The sequence below is a fragment of the Lontra canadensis genome, unplaced genomic scaffold (genome assembly GCF_010015895.1).
Source record: "Lontra canadensis isolate GAN:19392208 unplaced genomic scaffold, GSC_riverotter_1.0 scaffold209, whole genome shotgun sequence".
Lineage (NCBI taxonomy): Eukaryota > Metazoa > Chordata > Mammalia > Carnivora > Mustelidae > Lontra > Lontra canadensis.
In genome coordinates, this window is record NW_022631203.1 from 954,926 (window position 1) to 979,500 (window position 24,575).

The 24,575-nt window shown below is 33.6% G+C and overlaps 1 pseudogene; it reads right to left on the bottom strand.

Annotated features, from left to right (window-relative positions):
- Positions 1 to 23,779: 23,779 nt before the first annotated feature.
- LOC116861902 lies at positions 23,780 to 24,504 on the bottom strand (annotated as a pseudogene).
- Between the last annotated feature and the right edge of the window lie 71 nt (positions 24,505 to 24,575).

The window sequence follows — 24,575 nt, forward strand, 5'->3', positions numbered from 1 at the left end:
CCTTGACTGTGAGTTTGTGAACCCCATTTTAAGCAAAGCTGAAATTATTGTCTCATGCTATTGTAGTACTCCTCAACATCGTACCTGTACTGTTTTTGAAGCTGTGAGCCCAGATTTGTTACCATACTAAGTGAATGCATTTATGTTTAAAGTCCTTTATCAAAGCAAAGGTCTAAAAGCAGTAATAAACTAAATCAAAAGTTCTATTAATAGTTCTATTCCCTGGAAAACATTTCTCTAGGCATTCCATATCACCAAGGGAAGCCATCTGGCCCACCAACTAGAGTAATCAAATGCTAAATAGAGGTGGAATGAACCCGAAAAATAATTTTATCTATTTTTTTCGTTTACAGGTGAGGAAACTGAGCTCCAGGTAGAAGAGACATGTTTTAAGTTACACAAAACTTTAGTGCTAGAACCAGAAAAAGAGACCAGGTATCTGAACTTTAGTGGTCCTCCCACCAAATTCCATGCATACCAGAATTAAATGGCATCTCAAGCAAATGGAGAAAGTTTTAGGAAGAAGTCACACAAAGGGTTTCTGTTTCCCAAGATGTAGACACAAGAAAGGGTGAGAAAACAAAGTGAAACAACAACAAAAACCCAAATACTCTCTAATGATGAGAAAGGTAAGTACAGAATGATGAGTGGGAAAAGGTAGAAGCAGTATTTAGAAAACAGTTGTGTTGTTTTCTTTTTTACAAGTGTGAGTATCCATGAATCACTCCGGGCCACATGAAATTATTAGAATCAGTTAGCAAACAGGGTAAAAGATCTTGGCTCACATCCACTTTTACAAAGACAAATGTTTCCCATTTTAATCAGCTGTCTCAAAGTAGCTTTTCTCCTGTTTGCTCAACCACTGAGTCTTATACATACTTAATCTTATATTATACAAATTTAGGTAATCATGATTATAATTATGGTTTAATTAACATAATTTCTATTTTTGTGCTGTCAAAAACTATCTTTTTGGTAGTTGAATGCATCATTCAAAAGCCTTTGCATTTTAGAAGGAAGATTAAGGCTGGCATACTCGAATTGTGGAAATTTTACTTTTTTTGTCATTTAACTAATAGAATATTTCTCTCTGGAGTTGAAGCATAACACTTTTATTTTATTTTATTCTCCAGGGTTTCAACTTTGTACAAGTTACTCTGACAAACTAATCTGTGCTAGTTTGTTAATAATGGTTGCCAAACTCCATTGGAAGATATTTGCAATTTAGCAGTAGCTTTGTGTATTGAATGGCAATCAGGGAAACCTGGAAAGGTTTAATTACCCTTCAACTTCTTTTCTGTTTGTTCCTTAAAACTGTATATACATACATATGTATAACACACACATAAATAAATGTAATATATTAATATATTAAAATGTTCAGAATGACTAAAATTAACAACACAAGAAACAATAGGTGAGGCTGTAGAGAAAAAGGAACCCTCTTAAAGTGTTGGTGAGAATGCATACTGATGCAGTCACTGTGGAAAATATGGAGGTTCTTCAAAAAGTTAAAAATAGAACTACCTTAGATTCCAGCAATTGCACTACCAAGAATTTACCAAAAGAATACAAAAATACAATAAATCAAAGGGATATATGCATCCCAATGTTTATAACAGCATTATCTACAATAGCCAAATTATGGAAATAGCCCAAGTGTCCATTGACTGATGAATGGATAAAGAAGAAGTTTATATATATATATATATATATACACACACACACACACATATACACACACATACATATATACACACACACATACATGTATATATTTATATTTATATTTATATATTAAAAATATATATTTAATATTATTCAGCCATAAAAAGAATGAAATCTTGCCAATTGCAATGACATGGCTGGAGCTAGAGAGCATTATGCTAAGTGAAGTAAGTCAGAGAACAACAAATACCATATGATTTCTCATATTTGGAATTTAAGCAACAAAAAAAATGAACAGGGAGGGAAAAAGAGATAGAGGTAAACCAAGAAACAGGCTCTTAACTATAGAGAACAAACTGATCATTATCAGAAGGTAGGTGGGTGGGAGTGATGGGTTAAATAAGTGGTGGGGATTAAGGAGTGCAGTTGTCACCATGAGAACCCAGTGTTGTATATAGTGTTGAATCACTAAATTGTACACTTGAAATTAATATTACTCTGTATTTTAACTAACTGGAATTTAAATAAAAAACTTTTTTTTAAAGTTAATGTACTCACAAATGCCTATAAATATAAATATTTAAAATATATACAATAAAAATACAGGAATAGGGCTTAAAAAAATACCATGTCACAGATTTCAAAATGCTTTCACATGCATTTTCTCATTTCCTTCAACCAGTGATACACTATTTGCCAGAAAACAAGACTAAATTCTTATGAGTACATAGCCACTGATGTGTTTTGTTAACAAAGACAGTTAAATCCCTGGCTTGATAATAGCTATTAATTAAGATATAATAAAAGTCAATAACTCATTATGGTGTAGTTATAATATGAATATTACAACTACCTCTTATTTGGTGAGTTTCATTGTACCACTATTACACCTTTTGTTGCAATCACTTCAACTTTACCTTCAGAGATTAATGAACAATTAATTGCATATCACAGACACAAGATTCGGTTGTCTGGACAATAATACACTATTTTGATTCCAAATCTAACTCTCCAAAAATTCCTTCTCTGTCCCCCATATATGTGAAAATTATGGAAAGTTCTATATGTATGTATAAATGTATGTTAATTCACAGAATTTTCCATAATTAAAAAGAGAAATGTTAACACAAGCCTGGCTGAGTGGTATTTGAGTGTAGTAGCCCAAGTATATCAAGGAAGCTAAAGGAAGAAAAAAGGTTCAAAGTAATCATTTTTATTCTTCAAATAGGAAAAAACATTGGATATATTGATTAGTGGTCACTGAGGAACTTGGAGTGGTACAAGTGGAATTCAAATTGCAATCACTGGCATTCTAAAATTTGAGTAACCAATAGAGCTTAAGGACAATTTGAAAGGAGATGATCCCTGAGGATAGTTGCAGACTAAGGGGAAGGAACTAGTGGAGAGGAAATGATCAAAGACACAAGAAAGAGAACAGTTAGTTTGCTAAAGAAATGGGAGATACAGGGCTAACCAAGAAAAACAGAAACATGTTCTTTTACAACAGAAGGAAATGAGGAAATAACCGAGATGGAGTAGAGATTGTAGAAAAGAGTCCATCTGTTTTGAGAATAAGAGGCACAAGGATAAGGTGAAGTTTTAAGTATTGTTTCAGGTAAAATCCATGCTTTAATTAAAGTCAGATGGTGGGGGATGCCTGGGTGGCTCTGTTGGTTAAGCAACTGCCTTCAGCTCAAGCCATGATCCCCGAGTCTCGGGATTGAGTTCTGCATCGGGGTCCCAGCTCCATGGGGAGTCTGCTTCTCCCTCTGACCTTCTCCCTTCTCATGCTCTCTCATTCAAAAAAATAAATGGAATCTCTAAAAAAATAAAGTGAAATGGTGAAAGAAATATAATAATCAGGCAACAGTTATTAAACACTTAAAATATTACAGGCACTCTTCTAAGTGATTTACATATTTTGGCTCATCCAAGCCAATAAACAACCTTGTAATATAGGAACAAATGGTCTCCACATTTTAGAGATCATGAAACTGAGGTTAAGTGTCCAGCTTAAGTTCACATTAAAAAAAATAATAATAAACTAGTAAGTGGTAGATTCAGAATTTAAATCCAAGAAATCTGGTTTCAGATCCTTGCACATAAATATGGAAATGTTTGTTCACAAGAATATGAGAGTGTCAAACACACAATAGATGAGCTACCAGAAAGGTGGATGGGTGAGGTAGGAGGAGGGACGTATAAATAAGTAGAATTGAATTCAATGTGATTAAAAGCATGGAAGAGAGAGAGCAGGGAGAGCTGGGTGGAAATTCTGATATACTGGAAAAACTGGCTTTGGAGTTAGGCACAGAGTCCTGAACTGAAGTCTCAGTATGTCATTTACCAGATATGTTCTAGGAAGCATAGAGAATGTATAAATTATTCCAGTGAGAACTACTCTGCAGGGTGTCTATGTCCTTCTATTTCTAGAAATCGTTATTATGTGGTTAAGTGTAGAATCTTTCATGTTTTGAAATCAAGAGCATTAATCTGAGGTACATCTCCAAAGTCCTCTTTTTACCACATTAACACCCTTGGTTTTTAAATCCTTCACCAGAATTTAGAGTCTGTATGCAGGTAGTGAGAATCTCTGTATATAGTGTCAAACGAGGGACATGTAAAACACACATCAATCCTCCAATTCCCTAGTAGCTAAAAGCCTGTCACAGTGGGCAACATTTTCAATCCCTCCTATGGCTTAATACACAACTGTAAAGTCCAGAGAATGAAAGATTGAATATCATTTGTGCTCATTAACAATTTACTGGTGGTTTATCTATTTCTTGGCCAAGAGATTAAGGCAGAGGACATTAAAGTTTTAGTATGATAAGTGGTAAAAGGAAAAAGATACCAGGAAAAGACACAGAACTTCAAATGTTACATGAACAGAAAGGTGGGAAGTTGGGATTAAGATAGACTTGTCCTATTTCTCAGTTTGACCAAAGAGCCAGTCTTATGTTTATACTTTGCCATCCATCAATTTGTGCTCTGTCAAATCTCAGCACAATTCCTTCAAAAGAAAAGCTTGATATTTGCTCTGGCTTCTTTACTGAGCAAATATGTTCTACTATCACTCAAATCAAATAGATGTCCTCTTCAAAAAATACACTGCAAAATATTAAAGGGAGAGAGGCTAATGTCAAAAAAACAAAGCCCCAAAATATATGAAAGGTGATACATATAGGTTTGCTGAACACTTATTGTACTTTGCTAATCCTGATCCTGCAAAAATACTCCCCATCTCTTTGTAAAGAAAATTTCCAAGTTTCTTAGTGGCTCAGTGTCATGAGAAAATAGTATAATCACCCTAGCAAAAGTAGTTAAACATACTGGAAAACTGGATGCATTCTCAATATTCTTAGTTCACTAAGGAAATGCCTTGATATCTATAACTTCAGAATCTGTAAGTGCGTGTGCATGGGGACAGCAGATCCCTTATAGAATTTCAGTAATAGTACTTGTTCCTATTCAAAAGGCCAAGTGATTCCTGATCAAGAATATGAGTTTATCCACTTCTTGACTATATAAAATAGTGATTTGTCTGTTTAAATAAGACATTTAAAAAAGCTTTGACATGGTGCACTGATTCTGGATAGACAGATTTAAAATACTTCATTGCATTATTATTTTTCTTGGTAGTAGCAAATGGAGATTTGGTTCTGTTGAATTATATTACATTCAGAATTCCTCCATTAGCCTGGAAAAAAACATTAAGAGCCTTATATCTATTGCTTTTGGAACTGACAAATGAATCTTCTCAACCCTCATATCATCTAAAATATTTCACTGGCCTGAGTTTCTGTTTTTACTTTTAAAAACCCAACAGTTTTATTCCTGCTTTATTGCTTAATTGACTTTCTCAAGTCATTTAATATTTCTTAGCCTCAACTGCTTCATCTGCAAAATTGGGCTAAGAGCACTTCAAAGTGCTGCTTAGAAGATCAAATTAATTTGAAAATCAAATTACAAAATTTATGAGAAAATATTTTGTATAGCAAATGTAAGGTGAATCATAAGGAATACTACACACATAAAAGATAAGATTTTATTTTTTTAAACTAGTTGTCCATTCTTGTTTAACAACATTAGAAACTGAAAAAGGAAAACTTTGTCTTTCATATCATAAAACAAAAAAGACAGAATGACTCCTAATATTTTTTCTGCCTTTTTACAAAGAGGCAACTGAACAGGGACATTTAGAAAGGAGTGCTCAACATTGAGCTGTCTCTTTCATGTACAAGCCTCTAATGAGCCTCATTAGGGAAAAGATATAAACACACAGATAAGAGTAGATTGTTCATCACGGGCCTAGTTTTTATATTGACGACGTGGTCTATGGTTTTTATAATAATTCAACATTTTGCAGTATCAGTACTTGGCAGAAAAACATTGGCCTTCCTTGAGGGTCTGACAGTTTAACTGGCTACAGAGCTACAATTGGACAGCCTCAAACTACAATGCCATTTCAATTTTCTTTCGAGAAAAAGGATGTAATAGAGGAACGCACAGAAAGGCTGAAAATGAGCATAGTGGCTGAGAACTCACATCACCTGTTTAATCATGACAATACTATTGGTACAATATCCTTATAAGTATCATGCCTTATTTCATGCCAGGGCACAGCTGACATGAAGGACAGGACTCTGACATATGTTTTCAAGCATCCCAGGCCTATTTTGGACTGGAACTATAAATACTTCATTTTGTTTCTTTATTTGGGTGGTAAGGAAAGCCTGGTGAAAACCTAAAGAAAAGTCCCTGTGCCTGAGATTGTGTTGTTAATCCTCTCTCTCTCTCTCTCAGTTAAAAGTATTCTATTACCCCTATACCTCATTTTGCTGCTGAGTCAAATCCAAATTTGGGCCTCAGTTATGGCAGTTACATATAATGTCCTGTGCCCCTTTTTAGAATTCTAAAATTTTATTATTTGCTTATGATGATCAAAGAGATAGGGATATAAGAGAAGAGAACTGCAAGCTCCTGAGCAATGCATGTGAAAGGATACTATATTCTTATATTTATTACTTTGCCCACAATTTAAATCACTGTTTAAAAATGTTATACAAACTGGAGTTCACTGTGCTGTAATAACACAAAGTAGCTGATTTAATGAAAAGAAAAAGAAATTGAAAGGGAGTCACAGCAGTCCTGTGTGATTGGAAAGTTAATGAGATCCACTAACATCACCAATATCTCTGCTCCCTCTTAGACCCTTCCTCATTTATGAGCAACTTTTAAATCAGGGAATTACATTTTAAGGAAAACCATTTACCCAAGTTTAATTAATCTGAATGAGAATCAATGTAGCTCTCTTAGTCTGTTTGTCAACTGAATTAATTTTATTTTTTTTTATTTTCAGCATAACAGTATTCCTTGTTTTTGCACCACACCCAGTGCTCTATGCAATCCATGTCCTCTCTAATACCCACCACCTGGTTCCCCCAACATCCCACCCCCAGCCCCTTCAAACCCCTCAGATTGTTTTTCAGAGTCCATAGTCTCTCATGGTTCACCTCCCCTTCCAATTTCCCCCGACTCCCTTCTCCTCTCTAACTCCCCTTGTCCTCCATGTTATTTGTTATGCTCCACAAATAAGTGAAACCATATGATAACTGACTCTCTCTGCTTGACTTATTTCACTCAGCATAATCTCTTCCAGTCCCGTCCATGTTGCTACAAAAGTTGGGTATTCATCCTTTCTGATGGAGGCATAATACTCCATAGTGTATATGGACCACATCTTCCTTATCCATTTGTCCATTGAAGGGCATCTTGGTTCTTTCCACAGTTTGGCGACCGTGGCCATTGCTGCTATAAACATTGGGGTACAGATGGCCCTTCTTTTCACTACATCTGTATCTTTGGGGTAAATACCCAGTAGTGCAATTGCAGGGTCATAGAGAAGCTCTATTATTAATTTCTTGAGGAATCTCCACACTGATCTCCAAAGTGGCTGCACCTACTTGCATTCCCACCAACAGTGTAAGAGGGTTCCCCTTTCTCCACATGCCCTCCAACACATGTTGTTTCCTGTCTTGCTAATTTTGGCCATTCTAACTGGTGTAAGGTGATATCTCAATGTGGTTTTAATTTGAATCTCCCTGATGAATTAATTTTATTTTAATTTTTGTTTCTTCATCATCTTGTAGGAATACAAGGATCAAGGAATAATACCAATGAAAAATAAGTCACATTTATAAAAGAAGTGTATATATATGAACAGTCATGTTGGATCATGCCTTTCTTCCCAGCTGCTCTACAAATAATCACTAGGATCAATCAGTACCAATTGGAATAACTGGCTTTACATGAAGTTATTACCAGAAGAGGCACAGTTGAAGTACAGTGCATTTTATTTTCTAAACTTCAACTTGATAACCATAGTCAAGTAAATATGTTAATGCTGTCAATTTCAGGATAAAATTTGTTTTGATTTTTAACCATAATGTCTGGTTATCTTTCATTAAATATATTTTATAACACAAAACAACGTTGCTAATCTACCCTAAGGCTAGGAATCATAAAAATTTGTTGAGATATTGTTTTATGAGTCATGTAATTGTTTTCCTGTATTCTATCTCCATTTTCAAATTAAGCTATGGGTAGGGAGGCAATTTAAGAACACATGGCTGTATTTAGGGAATTTTGAGTTCAAACTCCAAATTTAACTTGTAAGTTTCTAAGAAACCTTAGGTAAATCATTTAACCTCTCTGTACCAGTCTGTGTTTCATCTGTAAAGTAAGGGGTTTGGATTAGATTATTCCTTATGTGTAACATTCTATGTTTTTTTGTGTGTCATTTTACGGCCAAATGATGTCAACAAAGAAGCTACTTTATATGATCATTTACCTTAGCACCCACCACAACCAAACAAATAAAACTGGTTATATTTTTCTATTGTCATATGCCAACAAATTGGACAACCTAGATGAAATGGATAAATTTCTAGAAACAAAAAATCCTAAAACTCAATCAGGAAGAAATAGAAAATTCAAACAGACCAATAAAATAGAATCAGTAGTCCAAAAACTCTCAACAACAACAGCAAAAAAAGTCCAGGACCAGATGTATTCACAGATGAATTCTATTAAACAAATAAAGAGGAGTTAATACCTGTTGTTCTCAAACTTTTCCAAAAGACAGAAAAGGAAGTAATTCTTCCAAATTCATTCTACAAAGCCAGCATTACCCCAATATAAAAACAAGATAAAGACACTAGTAAAAAAAAAAAAAAAACTATAGGCAGATATAGCTGATGAACATAGATGTGCAAATCCTCAACAAAGTATTTGAAAACTGAATCCAACAATATATTAAAAAATAATTTATCATGATCAAGTAGATTTGTTTCAGACATCACAAGTCAATCAACATGATATATCACCTTACCAAGAGAAAGGATAAAAACCATATGATCATTTCAGCAGATTCAGAAAAAGTATTTGGCAAAGTACAACATCCATTCATGATAAAAATCCTCAACAAAGTAGGTTTCCAGGGAACATATCTCAACATAATAAAGGCCATTTGTGAAAAACCCACAGCTAACATAATTCTTAATGAGGAAAACTGAGACTTTTCCCCCTAAGGTCAGGAACAAGACAAGGATGACCATCCTCACCACTTTCATTCAACATATTATTGGAAGTCCTAGCCACAGTCATCAGATTAAAAAGAAAAGAAGAAAGAAAGAAAGAAAGAAAAAGCATCCAAATTGGTGAGAAGTAAAACTTTTACTATTGGCAGATGACAAGATAATACATATAAAAAGCCTAGAGACCACCAAAAAACTACTGGAATTAATAAATGAATTCAACAAAGTTGCAATATACAAAATTAATCTGTTAGAAAGAAATCTGTTTCTAAAAAAATTATGGAATAAGTATTTTTCCTAACGTACCTTAAGAATCTCTTCCTAGCATTTTTTCTCCCCTTATTCCTTGATTCATATTAGCATCACACTATGACAAAGAAGAGACCATGTATCTATCACTACTAAGTTATCTCTGAGAGTGCCTCTGCTTCTAGTGCACTGCTTTCACCATTGCTGTATTATTCACTGCAGTAATAGTAACAGCAATAACAACAACAGTAGTACTTTTGGAAAATATCAACATTTGGGTACATATTATTTGCCAGGCAATGGCTTAAAGACTTTGCATACTTTATCTCATTTAACTCCCCCACCCCACCGCAAACAAAAAAAGATAGGTATGAATGTTCTCCCTTATCTCACAGATGGGGAAGCTGAGACTTAGAGAAGTTAAGTTACTTGTAAAAAGCAGTACTTGGCAGATCCAGGATTCAAACTGAGAAGGCCAAGTCCAGAGCCATCATCCTTAGCCATCAGGTCATATTGAATACCCATTGTCGTATCTAGCAATGTTTTAGGCACTAAGAGGGTGGGCTCATGAAAATATTTGAAAGAAGGTATGGCACTGTGATAAAAGAGTATGGAATGTGCAAACCCACAGCTATGGGTAACATTATGGACTGCACTAAGTAGTTCAAAATTTTCAGAGGAAAATGCTATTGTAGTACATTTCTAAAGGAAAACACTTTATTAGAATCAGAATGTCACAAATCAGTGGGAAAAAGGAAGGATGATTCAATAATTTTTTATGAAATAATTATTTTAGCTAATTGGAAAAATAATAAATGAGTATTATTACTCATATATAATATCAAAATTCACTCTAAATAAATCAAATAGTTCAGTAAAAATATGTAGTGAGAAAAATAAGGGTAAATATTTGTTGGATCTAAGATTAATAAGGTCTTTTTAAGCAAAAGAACTAAAGAAGGCTGATGACAAAAGTTTGGTAAATTTTCTATATATCAAAATGCCAAAAACAACACTAAAAGTCAAATGATGAATTGACAAAAATATTTACAACAGTATAATGGACTAATATTTTATATAAAATTATTCTTACATATCAATAATAAAATATTCTAAGACATTAGAAAAATGTGTAGAGATCTTGAAAAATGTGAAAAAGAAAATCATAGGTCAATACACATACAAAATGATTTAAGTTCAAGAGCAACAGATATATTATTATGAAAACAATGAAATTGTGGTTTTTTCCCCTCTTTTTTTTAAGTAAACCCTATGCCATTGATGAAATAAATTGAAGATGATACAAAAAAATGGAAAGACATTTCACACTTATAGATTGGAATTACAAATATTAGCCAAAGCTATCTATATATTTAGTGCAATCCCTATCAATGTACCCCCAACATTTTCACAGAGCTAGGACAAACAATCCTAAAATATATATGGAACCACAAAAGATACCAAGTAGCTAAAGCAATCTTGAGAAAGAAAAATAAAACTGGAGGTATCACAATTCCAGTTTTCAAGTTATATTACAAAGCTGTAGTAATCAAAACAGTATTGTACTGGCACAAAAAAGACACATGGATCAATAGAACAGAATAGAAAACCCAGAAATAATCCAAAAAATGTGAGGTCAATTAGTCTTCCATAAAGGCAGAAAGAATATCCAGTGGGAAAATGAACGTCTCTTCAAATGATGCTGGGAAAACTGGACAGTGACATGCTAAAGAATGAAAGTGGATCACTTTCTTATATCATCCACAAAGTAAACTCAAAATGGATTAAGGACCTAAATGTAAGACCTGAAACCATAAAAAATCCTAGAAGAGACTACAGGCAATAATTTCTCTGACATTGGTTGTAGCAACAACATTTTTCTAGTTGTGTCCTGGGGCAAGAGAAATAAAAGCATAAAAAGAAAATTTGAGAGGCACCTGGGTGGCTCAGTGGGTTAAAGCCTCTGCCTTCAGCTCAGGTCATGATCCCAGTGTCCTGGGATCAAGCCCCACATCGGGCTCCCTGCTAAGCGGGAAGCCTGCTTCCTCCTCTCTGCCTGCCTCTCTGCCTACTTGTGATCTCTATCTGTCAAATGAATAAATAAAATCTTAAAAAAAAAACTCATTCTTTAAAAAAAAAAGAAAATTTAACTTTACATCAAAATAAAAAGTTTCTGCATAGTGAAGGAAACAATCGACAAAATTAAATGGCAATCTAATGAATGGGAGTAGATATTTGCAAATGCTATATTCAATAAAGTGTTAATATGCAAAATATATAAAGAATTTATAAAACTCAACACCCCAAAACCAAATAATCCCATTAAAAACGGGCAGAAGACATGAAGAGACATTTCTCCAAAGGCATCCAGATGGCCAAAAGACACATGAAAAATGCTTAACATCATTCATCATCAGGGAAATGCAAATTGAAAGCACAATGAGAGATCATCTCACACCTGTCAGAATGACTAAAATCAAAAACACAAGAAAAGACAAGTGTTGAAGAGATGTGGAGAAAAAAAGAGTCCTTGTGTACTGTTGGTGGGAATGCAATCTGGTACAGCCATTGTGGAAGATAGTATGGAGGTGCATCAAAAGTTAAAAAGTAGAACTACCCTATAATTCAGTAATTGTGCTACTGGATATTTACATTTATTTTATATCCTGTGACTTTACTGAATTTAGTTATCAGTTCTAGTAAGTTTTTGGTGGAGTCTTCAGGTTTTTCTATATATAGTATCATGTCATCTACAAAAAATAAACATTTTACTTCCTACTTACTAATTTGCATGTCTTTTATTTATATCTTTTGTCTGATTTCTGTGGCTAGAACTTCCAGTACTATTTTGAGTATAAATGGTGATATTGAACATCTCTGTCATGTCCCTAACCTTAGGGGAAAATCTCTCCATTTTTCACCATTGAGTATGATGTGGGTTTTTCATATAAGGGCTTTATTATGTTGAGGTGTATTCCCTGTAGGCCTAGTTTGCTGCGGGTTTTTATCATGAATGGATGATGTACTTTGTGATGTGATTTTTCTGCATATATTGAAAAGATCATATGGTTTTTGTCCTTTTTCTTATTGATGTAATATCTCATATTGTCTGATTTGTGAATATTGTACCATCCTTGCATCCCAGGAATAAATCCTACTTGATCGTGGTGAATGATTTTTTAAATGCATTGTTGGATTTGGTTTGGTAATATTTTGTTGAGGAATTTTGCATCTATGTTCGTCAGTGATATTGGCATATAGTTCTCTTTTTTTTGTGATGTCTTTATCTGGCTTTGGTATCAGAGAAATGCTGGCCTCATAAAATGAGTTTGGGAGTTTTCCTATCTCTTCTATTCTTTGTAATACTTTGGGAAGAATATGTATTGACTCTTTAAAGTGTTAGGTAGAATTCTCTGTGAAGCTGTCTGGTCCTGGACTCGTGTTTGTTGGGAATTTTTTGATTACTTGTTATAGTTCATTGCTGGTAATCAGTCTGCTCAAATTTTCTATTTCTTCATGCTTCAGGTTTAGTAGAATATATGTTTCTATGAATTTATCCATTTCTTCCACATTGTCAAATTTCTTGGAATATAGTTTTTCATAATGTTCTCGTACAATTGTTATTATTTCTGTGGTGTTGGTTGTTATTTGTCCTCCCTCATTTGTGATTTTGTTTATTTGAGTCCACTCTTTTTTTGGCAAGTCTGTCTAGAGGTTAATCAATTTTAATAATTTTTCCAATGAACCACCTTCTTTTTTCATCAATCTGTTCCATAGTTGTTTTTTTTTTTAATTTTCTGCATCTTTCAGTTCTGCTCTAATCTTTATCACTTTCTTCTTTCTGCTAGCTTTGGATTCTGTTTATTGTTCTTTTTCTAGTTCCTTTACTGGTAAGGTTAGGCTGCTTATTTGAGATTTTTCTTACTTCTTTCTGGTAGGCCTGTATTACTATAAACTTCCCACATAAAACAGTTTTTGCTGCCTCCTAAATATTTTGGTCATTGTATTTTCATTTTCATTTTTTTCCAAGTAATTTTTATTTTTTTTATTTCCTTGTTGACCCATTCATTATTTAGTAGCATGTTATTTAACCTCCATGTAATTGTTCTCTTTTCAGATTTTTTTGTTGTGGTTGATTTCTAGTTTCATAATGCTATAGTTAGAAAAGATGCATGGAATGACTTTGATCATTTTGAATTTGTCATGACTTGTTTTGTGGCCCAAGTTGTAATCTATTCTGAATGTTTTGTGTACACTTGAAAAGAGTTTGTAGTCTGCTGTTTTAGGATAGAATGTTCTGAATTAAATCCATCTGTTAAACGGTGTGTCATTTAAAACCATTGTTTTCTTGTCGATTTTCTGTTTGGGTGGTCTATCCATTGATATAAGTGTGGCATTAAAGTCTTCTAATTTTATTTTGTTACTATCAATTACTTATTTATGTTTGTAAATATTTACAATTGTTATATCTTCTTGTTGGATTGTTCTCTTTATGATTATACAGTGTCCTTCTTTTTTTCCTGTTACAGTCTTCTTTTAAAATCTAGTTTGATATGTCTTAAAATCTAGTTTGTCTGATATAAGTATTTCTATTCTGGCTTTCTTTTGACATACATTTTCATGATAAGTATTTCTCCATCTCCTCATTTTTTAAAAAAAGATTTAATTTATTTATTTGACAGACAGAGATCACAAGTAGGCACAGAGGCAGGCAGAGAGAGAGAAGGAAGCAGGCTCCCTGCTGAGCAGAGAGCCTGATGTGGGGCTCGACCCAAGGACCTGGGGATCATGACCTGAGCTGAAGGCAGAGGCTTTAACACACTGAGCCACCCAGGAGCCCCTCCATCTCCTTACTTTTAATCTGCAGGTGTCTTAGCTCTAAAATGAGTCTCTTGGAGGCAGAATATAGATGGGTCTTGTAGTTTTATTCATTCTATCACTGTGTGTTTTTTCTTGGAGCATTTAGGCCATTTATAGTCAAAGTAATTATTGAAAGATATGTATTTATTGCCATTTTGTTACTTGTTTTGTGGATGTTTTATAGTTTTTCTCTGATCTTCTCTTGCTTTCTTTTATTTTTTTGGTTGACTTTCTTTAGTAATATACTTGAATTCCTTTCTCTTTATTCCTTGCATATTTATTAATGGGTTTTGATTTCTGGTTATGATTTGGTTTGTATATAATATCTTATCCATATAGCAATGTATATTAAATTGATGGTAGCTTAAGTTTGATCCCATTCTTTACTTCTGCTCCAACCCCCACCCCCCAAGTTTTAGGTTTGGTGTCATATTTTACATTCCTTTATCTTCTGGATCTTTTGACAGATTTTTACAGATATGCTTATTTTTCCTGCTTTTTTTACTTCTGACTTTTCATACTCTCACTCATGGTCTTTCCCTTCTACCCAAAGAGTGCCCTTTGATATTTCTTGTAGGGCTGGTTTAGTTCCCATGAATCCTTTATTTTTTGTTTGTCTGAGAAATGCTTTATCTCTACTTCTATTCTGAATGGTAACCTTACTGTATAGAATATTCTTGGCTGCAGATTTTTCCTATTTAGTACTTTAGAATATATCATGCCACTTTCTTTGGTCCTGCAGAGTTTCTGCTGAAAAATAAGCTAATAGTCTTATGGGGTTTCCCTCATATATAACTGTCTTCCAGGTAACAAGAAAGGTCAGTTTGTTTATATTGACAATATTAAAAGGAAGGTAATTTGTTTGTTAAGATTTAATTATTCTGTCCTTAAAATTATAAAGGATATCTAGACTTTCTTTCTATAATAATGAAGTATCCCAAAATAAACAAAAGCTGTATGATAACAGAAAAGTATTAGTCAAATACAAGAGAAGAAATTATATTACCACAGAGATTTGAGGCTTCATTATTAACATATCAATGAAACACCGACAGAGGTATGTAATTTGAATGCCATTTTTAAAGAATAGGATTATTCTATTAATTCTTCAGTTTTGTTGTTACACATCAAACAAAATTCCCATATTACCAGTAGAAATACACCTTCTCCCTTCAGATCTGTCATCACTAAGTAAAACATTCACTTTAAACTTTTTGATTATTAAAATATTTAATAAACAATTTTAAAAGTCTCCTTGCCTATCTTTTCACAGCCACCTGAAATTCTCCCTTCTCTTTGTTTTCTCTTTTAGCTGTATCTTTTTTCTCTTTTAGCTGCTTTAGTAACTGCATCAAGAACATAGATAACCAGGGACACCTGGGTGACTCAGTTGGTTAAACATCTGACTCTTGATTTCAACTCTGGTCATGATCTCAGGGTTATAAGATCAAGCCCCACATTGGTCCCCATGCTAGTTGTGGAATCTAGTTAAGATTCTATCTCTCCATCTCCCTTTGCCTCTTACTTAACCCTCGCTTGCGCACATGAGTGTGCACTCTCTCTCTTTAAAATAATAATAAAAAATAATATATATAAACAAAAGCTGCACTTTAAAAAAACTGCACTGTCATTAATCTGTAGTCACCATGTAAGTTCACAGTCTTGGCGATTTATTTTTTTGCCTGTTACAAAAGAGACTTCCTTCTTTAGTAGAGAGCAATTGGTCTGTAATTATTTCATTATATGTATATTAGTTGAAAATGTTTTTGTTTAATTACTGACATGACTGTGTCTATAAAAACTGCAGTGATTGACTATTAAAAGGAACTAAAGTATAAAATAACCAATAAAATAAATATATAAAATGATCAGAAATGGCCTCATCTAGAGTTGGCAAGTGAGAACTCATTAACCAGACACAATCTCTGACTCTAAAAAGGCTTTTAACTCAAGATAGAATCATGGCAAATAAGTTCCTTTATGGTGTCCAAAATATTTCAGGAGGTGTAAGTCACACAGATAAACACTTCATGAGAGGAGAGAAATTATTATCTGTGTCTACTACCTCTCTTCCATCACCCCTTTCCCAAACTACCATTTCATTAGACCCTTGAACAATGGGGTTTGAACTACACAGGTATGCTTTTATGCACACTTGTTTTATAAATGCTTTACTGTACTATAAATATATTTTCTCTTCCTTGTGGTTTTCTTAACATTTTTTTCTCTTGCTTTCTTCATTGCAAGAATACAGTATATAGTACATATAACATACAAAATATGTGTTAACTAGTTATTTATGTTATTGATAAGGCTTCTGGTTAACATTAGGTTATTAGTAAAGTTTTGGAAGAGTCCAAAGTTATGAGCAGATTTCCAGTTGCATGGGAAAGGGGATGATCAGTGACCCTAATCTCTGCATTGTTCAAGGGTAGTCTACATTGCCTCCCAAAGGACTCTAGAATTTCCATAACTAACATGAAATTGGGGAAATGAATCCTGCTTTCAGTGATGGTAGTGTATATAGATATATGCAGAAAAATTATATACACCTAAAATCCTGTATCATTTACTTTGTTTCAGTGTATTAAAATTTTACCCTCTGAGGACATTTGCAGAAGATACAAATATAAAATAAAAACAGCTCTTTCACTGATTATTCAACAGAACAGCAAACAGAAGTTAATGTCTCCATTAACTTCATATGTATTATGACTTTTTAATCCTAACCTAGCTTTTCTCTGTCTTCTATTCTCTCTCTCTTGCCCTTGTAAGCCTAATATAGTATGCAACTAGGAAGTTAGATTCACCATGCCCCACTCAAAAAATAGTTTTATATTAATAAACATATAGCAAATTTTGGTTAAATATACACAATGTCCAAATATCCATACCACAGTAAACCCCCATTCATGTAGATAACCAAGAACTGCTTATATTTTAGGAGTCATCCCTAGGATGCCATTCAGTAAAGTAATGTTTGGCTCATTTAAAAAAGGAATCTCCCACCATCAGCTAACATCTCATCCACATTGGTGGTGATTTCCAGCATCTGACTGCTATATTCTTGCTATTTCCTTTCCTTACATGTTTCTCATATTTTTCATAATTTCATAGCTTCTGCAAAATTATATCCTCAGTAATGACCATATTTTAACAGCTGAGATTAGAGATTTACTTTTCACTTTTAATATTTACATATAGGTTTTTTTTTAAAAAGGGAGGGGAGATTCAAAGCCAGCTGCTGATAGCAGTTCCACATAATCTTTTACATAACCAAAACTGGTTTACAGTTTAGCAGGGAAAACACCATTGATGATATCTAGAAGCTTACTTAATAATCTCTTTACTGGTTGTACTAACAACTGTCTTAAATGGCAATGTCTATTTTATTTTTGATCTCTAAACTTCTACACTACAAATTAATCTTCAAGGTCCTCTTCATTTCAAAATCTTGTTTTAGTTGTAAGAGTCAGTCAGGACTTCATATTGTAGCAAAATTCTGCACAGTATCAGTCTTTCTTTTTGCTTCTGAATTTATGAAAGGTCAAGTCACATTTGATAATAGAACAAAAATTACCGATGAGTTCTTTGATGTGACTAGTATGCTTAAGTTATTCTTTAATATTATGGTCAATTCCTATTTAGTCATGATACTGGTGTATAAAGGTGGCATGGATAATTGAAATCAATCCAGAGATTATCTTGAGCCCTTATTTCACTTCTCCCATTAAATATTTTTCCTTGAGAACTAATAAGTAGTAAAACAGATGTATAAATTCTTACCTGTCCAGGCTTCAGGGGACAAAAAAGGAGCAAAAGACAGGAGAAAAAAGGAGAAATGCAGTAATTTGTATAATTCAGAACCTGCATAATTAATCCTTAATCTAAGTTCACTGTTGTTAGCAAACATTTAAAAGACATCCTGTAACTGCCTAATAAGTGCATTTCCTCTTATAATAGGTACATTATAATCAGTATGCAAAAATTACCTTGACCACAAATAGCCAATGCTTCCTAGAATGAATGCAACTTCTAAGAAGGTTTAGCATATAGTTTAAGCTTTTACTTAAACAATCACTTAACAATTGAACAAAATATAGTGTATGCAGCTTTATTCTACTTTTCTTACATGTACCTGAGACACAAAAAAGTGTTTAATAAATACCTGGTAATTTTGTTAAGTTGTTGCTATGGATTAGCAATAGAACATGATGTATTCTGCTAAAAAGTCTTTGGATCAGCCAAATGAAGTAGCCCCTCATCACTTTAGCTTTTATTTCCATCATGATTACAAAGGGATGGATGTATTTGAGACTCTGATCAAATGTTCTTTAATCACTATATATGTTTGTATACAAATTATTTTATTCATTAAAAAATAAAAAACAGAAATCTCACTAACATCAGTAGTAGGGAAACCTGATTATAATAATCAAATATCTGGCTGAGTACCAGAGCTCACCAGCCTTAAACCCAGAATTGAATTTCTTTTTTAAAAATATTTTATTTGTTAATTTTTCAGAGAGAGAGATTAAGCACAAGCAGGGGGAACAGTAGGTAGAGGGAGAATCAGGGTCCCCACTGTTCAAAGAGCCTGATGCAGAACTAGATCCCAGGACCCTAGGATTATGACCTGAGCCAAAAGCAGAGGCTTAACTGACTGAGCCACCCAGACATCCCCATAATTGAATTTCTTCTTATATATCTATGATAGTCTAGAAATGGTTGATTTTTCCACGGTTGCACTGTAGACCTTAAATAAATATTATTTACCCAAAGGAGAAGCCATAATATAACAGGAAAAGAAAGAGTTTCTAATCAATCTTTGGCATTCCAATATATTTAAGAGGTAAAACCTAGTCAGTGGATGAGTCTAAGACAATTCCTATGAAGACAGTAGATATCACCTGAATATCAGAAATACTCTAGAGTTTCTTTTTTAATTTAAATTCAATTATCCAGGGACGCCTGGGTGGCTCAGTTGGTTAAGCGGCTGCCTTCGGCTCAGGTCATGATCCCAGCGTCCTGGGATCGAGTCCCACATCGGGCTCCTTGCTCAGCGGGGAGCCTGCTTCTCCCTCTGCCTCTGCCTACCACTCTGTCTGCCTGTGCTCATGCTCTCTCTCTCTCTAACTAATAAATAAATAAAATCTTTAAAAAAAAATTCAATTATCCAACATATAGCATATCATTAATTTCAGATGTAGTGTTCAATATAGAGTTTCATCTTGGTTACTAATGAAATAGCCATCTGACAAATGCAGGCAGTAAAGTGGCACTAATCAGGAAAATGACAGGGAAGTTACTTCTTGTCCTTCTGATAAGTAAAGGACTAAAGCACCATGATACTTCTTCAGCCTTTAAATGACATTCCTTGTAATGAAAATGCACAATATAAAGGGTTAGTGAGATAAAATGTAAATATTTTAAGGCATAGTTTTATGACATTTTTTTCCCAGAGTTGGAAAATATATCCTGGGCTGCATATAGAACCAGTAAACCTGAGATAGTTAAAGTCTCAAAAATAGACATATAAATTCAATGATAAACTATTGTCAGTTTATGTGTGCTTTCATCCATATTTACATATCTGTTTACTAGAGTAAACATTCTCAAATTGTCTTATTTAACAATTAACTTGCAAAAGCATGTTAGAACAATGGGAAATGCAAAAGTCTTACACTGGTAAATATTTCTCCCATTATATTAATGAAATCTTAAGAATAATAGCATAGATAGCCTAATTAAATATGAAGAAACAGAATTTATTATGTGGAGATGATGAAATGATCACTTGTAGAGAAATATATAGACAGTTCCCCAAACAAACAAACACATTAGCCAAGATTTAATTAAGTTTGCTTCAAAGGTGTTAGTGCAGGCTTGAAAAGTAATAAGTGTTATTTAATTTGTCAACTGAATTTTATCACCCTAGGCTTTGACTCATTCTTTATTGTCATTATAAATTTTCTTTTTGCTCACTTTCCCTACACAATTTTGAAAAAGACTTGTATTGACAATGCTTTGGCATTTGATACATCTCATTTTTTGACAGAGGTCTTGTTTCTATCTGAAGTAAACTCTCCAGGAATGGAGACACAAAATTTGCATTTAAAAACATTTCCCAAATGATAATAATGTACCTTAAATATAAACCCCCTGGGTTAGTTGGTCACATTCAAATAAAGAAAAAATTCATCATGTGTCTTCTAATCTTTAATGGCGGAAATTGCAGTTACTTTTGGTAAGCAAAATTTTTGACACACTATAAATCATATCTTATCCTATTATCTACTATCTCTTTCCCAGAGTAGACTTGGTATCCAGGTTTTGGAAAGAGACATTATGGCACAAATATAACAGAAGCATTCAATATAAATTCAACAATATTACACAAATAACTTTTTTTATTAATTATTTTATATTCATTGCATAGATAATTTCTATAATAAATAAATAAGAGTTAAAATGTAAATTATATAATGAATAAATTAGCATTATATGTTATACACTACTATATAAATTACTTCTCTAATAAAAATAATAAATATAAGAGCAGTCTTTCTTTTATATGCTCCTGCCCCAAGCAATCAAATAAGAAAAAGAAGTAAAAGCCATCCAAATCGGTAAGGAAGAGGTAAAACGGTCACTATTTAAAATGATAGATAGTATATAGAGAAAACCCTATGAATGCCACCAAAAATTATTAAAACTGGTAAGTGAATTCAATAAATTTCAGGAGAGAAATTTAATGTACAGAAATGTGTTGCATATTTATACACTAATAATGAAGAGGTGGAAAGATAAATTATGAAAACAATCCTATTTACAATTATACCCCCCAAAATAAAATACTTTGGAATAAATCAAACCAAAGAGGTGAAAGACCTGTACTCCAAAAACTATGAAAGATTGATGATAGAAATTGAAGATGACACAAACAAATAGAAAGATAACCCATGCTCATGGATTTGCAGAACAAATACTGTTTAAATGTTCATACTGTCCAAAGAAATGTAAGGATTTCATGCAATCTCTATCTAAATCAGTCGCAGAACTAGAACAAATAATAAAATTTATATGGAACAACACAAGACTCTAAATCATCAAAGCCATTTTGAAAAAGAGCAACAAAGCTGGAAATATCTCAATCCCAGAAAGAAATGAATAGAGATGAAAAAGGTACAAATTTCCAGTTATAAAATAAAAAAGCCATGGAAATGTAATGTACAGGATAGTGGCTATAGTTAATAATATTGTCTTGCATATTTAAAAATAGCTGTAAGAGTAGATCTTGAAACTTATCATCATGAGAAAAAAATTATAATTGTGTATGGTGTGGATGGATGTTAACTGGACTTACTGTGGTAATCACTTTATAATAAATAAAATATTGAATTACTGCATTATACACCAGAAAATAATATGTTATGTCAATTACACACCAATTTTTAAAAGTCCAAAAAAATAAATGTTTAATATTTTTAAAAAACAAATATAGCTGTAGTACTCATCACCAGACATGTGCTGTGATGAGCACTGCATATTATACACAACTAATGAATCATTGAATACTACATCAAAAACTAATGATGTACTATATTTTGACTAACTGAACATAAAAACAACAACAACAACAAGCAATGGTGGAAAAACATTTACTTGACATTAAAGAATTCCTTTAATTCATTTTCTTTTTCTGTTATATTCAAGAATTAAACAGTTAGCTTTTTTGTGTGTAATTCTTCCAGATTATCAAATTGTCTCTCCATCTTTCCATTTATCCATTTGTAATAGATTGAATATTTGTCTCAATTATTCACTCCCCTATAAATAGAATTCTATATCCACACCTTTGCCTCAAGTTAAGTGTACTTATCTGATCCATGGCTTGCTTTGGCCAATTGGATCTTAACAGTCAAGATACAAGCAGAGACTTGAGATGTGTCTCTATGCATGTTTTGTTGGCTCTTCTGTCCTTCATACACTTGTAACTACTTCTCCAGTCTGAGCACCAAAGTGAAACATAAGTAACAACTGACAGACTTGAAGGCTGTAAAAAACTTTTCCCAACTGACCCACAGAAATATGAATGAGAAATAAGTGCTTATTTTTTGAATACCACTGATATTTTGTGATTTTTTTTAAACAGCAATAGATGACTGATACAGCATTTATCCCATCCATCCATTCATCCATTCTTTTATCTGTATATGCACCAGTTGAGTGGTGTGATAGCTATCTGGAGTGATAGCTATAGCTATAGCAACAATGGTTGCTTCTGAGTGGTATAATATTACTTAAAAAAATAGCTTGTCTTTTTTCTTTATGCATTATTTGAAGGTTTATAAAGGCAAACCTTCTCATTGTTACAAAAATATAGTTATTATTCCTTCAAAAAGTAGGAACAATATTAAGAAAAATATATAAGAATATTAAGAAATACTCTATATTTTAGGAAATATTTTATTTCTAAGAAAAATTATAAATTATTTCTTATTATCTCTAGTTTACTGGTATGTATCTGAGAGTTTCATGCACAGACATTAATTTTTGTTACATTAGTTACGTGAAACATCTTTCACTTTGCTATCAAATTCCATATACATAAATATGAGGTACACTAAAAGCCAACCCATTGGGATAACTAACTGCTAAATTTGGTGATATGCTAATTTCCTACAAATTATTACATGTTTTATTTGATGCACCTTTTCCGTGTGATGTACTTCTTTTTTATTTTTTTAATTTTCTGTCTGACTTTATTTTCAAACACACCTTCTTTAAAAAAATACAATTTCTGCAGGGATAACAAATATCTGTATTAGGAAATCCAATCATACAAACATACTACATCTAGTCTGGGATAGATATGTTTGTTTTTTGGTAACATACATTAAGTGGTACTAATTACAGAGTAACTATAAGGCAACTAACATGAACCCACAGAACTGTAACTGTCACAGCTGCTTGGACTTGGGTCTTTCTGGATGAGCATTTTCAAAAAACTGGCTCTGAAGTAGGGACTCAACAGTGTACCTTGCAGCTGACAGATGACAGGCAGGACATGTTAGTTATAAAGTAGTAGCAGCCTAATTCACAAAAGTTAACAACTGTTTCTCTTTCTAAAAAGAAGCAACAAGTTAATAAATTCCTTGAATTAGCACCTGGTGTGTCTTGTGGGAGTACAGAGGAGGGCTGTCAGAAGGACATCGGTGGCCAGGTGGGTTGGACATCATTAACAATCATGATTGGCTTCTAAATACTGGTAGCAAGTTGACTTTTGATTTGTAATCTTAGGTAAATTATAAATAAATGAAAAAACGCCAGTAATCATACACTAAGATTAATAAACAGCACTTCAAAATTAACTGCATGAAGGCTGTGCTTGCAGCAGGGTTTCACAAGACAAAATACCCAGATTTTTTCTTCGCACATCTGGCTTGCAAAGCAGCTCTCATGATCATTTCAAAAACCTCCCTCACTCCGTCTTCAGTCTTTGCTGAACACTCCATGTACCCAAAAGCTCCAATCCTGTTTGCTATATCTCTGCCTTCTTCCAGCTTCACTGGCTCCTGCTTCATCCTGGCTAGCTCCCAACTTGTGTGCTCATCATTCCAAAGACCCTTCTTATTCCCAACCAGGATGATGGGCACGTTGAGACAAAAGTGCTTGACTTCTGGGGTCCATTTTTATGGGATGTTTTCTAAACTATCATGGCTGTCAATGGAGAAACACATCAGTATAACATCAGTGTCTGGATAGGAGAGAGGCTTCAAGTGGTGATAATCTTCCTGCCCAACTGTATCCCACAAAGCCAACTCTACCTAATTTCTATCAACTTCAATATCTGCCATATAGTTCTCAAACACTGTGGGTACATAACACTTTGACAGAGAGAGAGAGAGAGAGAGAGATCACAAGTAGGCAGAGAGGCAGACAGAGAGAGGGGGGAAGCAGGCTCTTCACTGAGTAGAGAGTCCAATATGGGGCTCCATCCCAGGACCCTGAGATCATGACCTGAGCCGAAGGAGAGGCTTAACCCACTGAACCACCCAGGTGCCCCACAAGTCTTGCCACAGGTTCCACCACCAATAATCACCAGTCTCTTCCAGATGGCAACCATGCTTACAAATGTGCTACAAGACCCATGGCCTGTGTGGCAGAAATTCCACAAGTGCCTTGAACTTCTCAGAT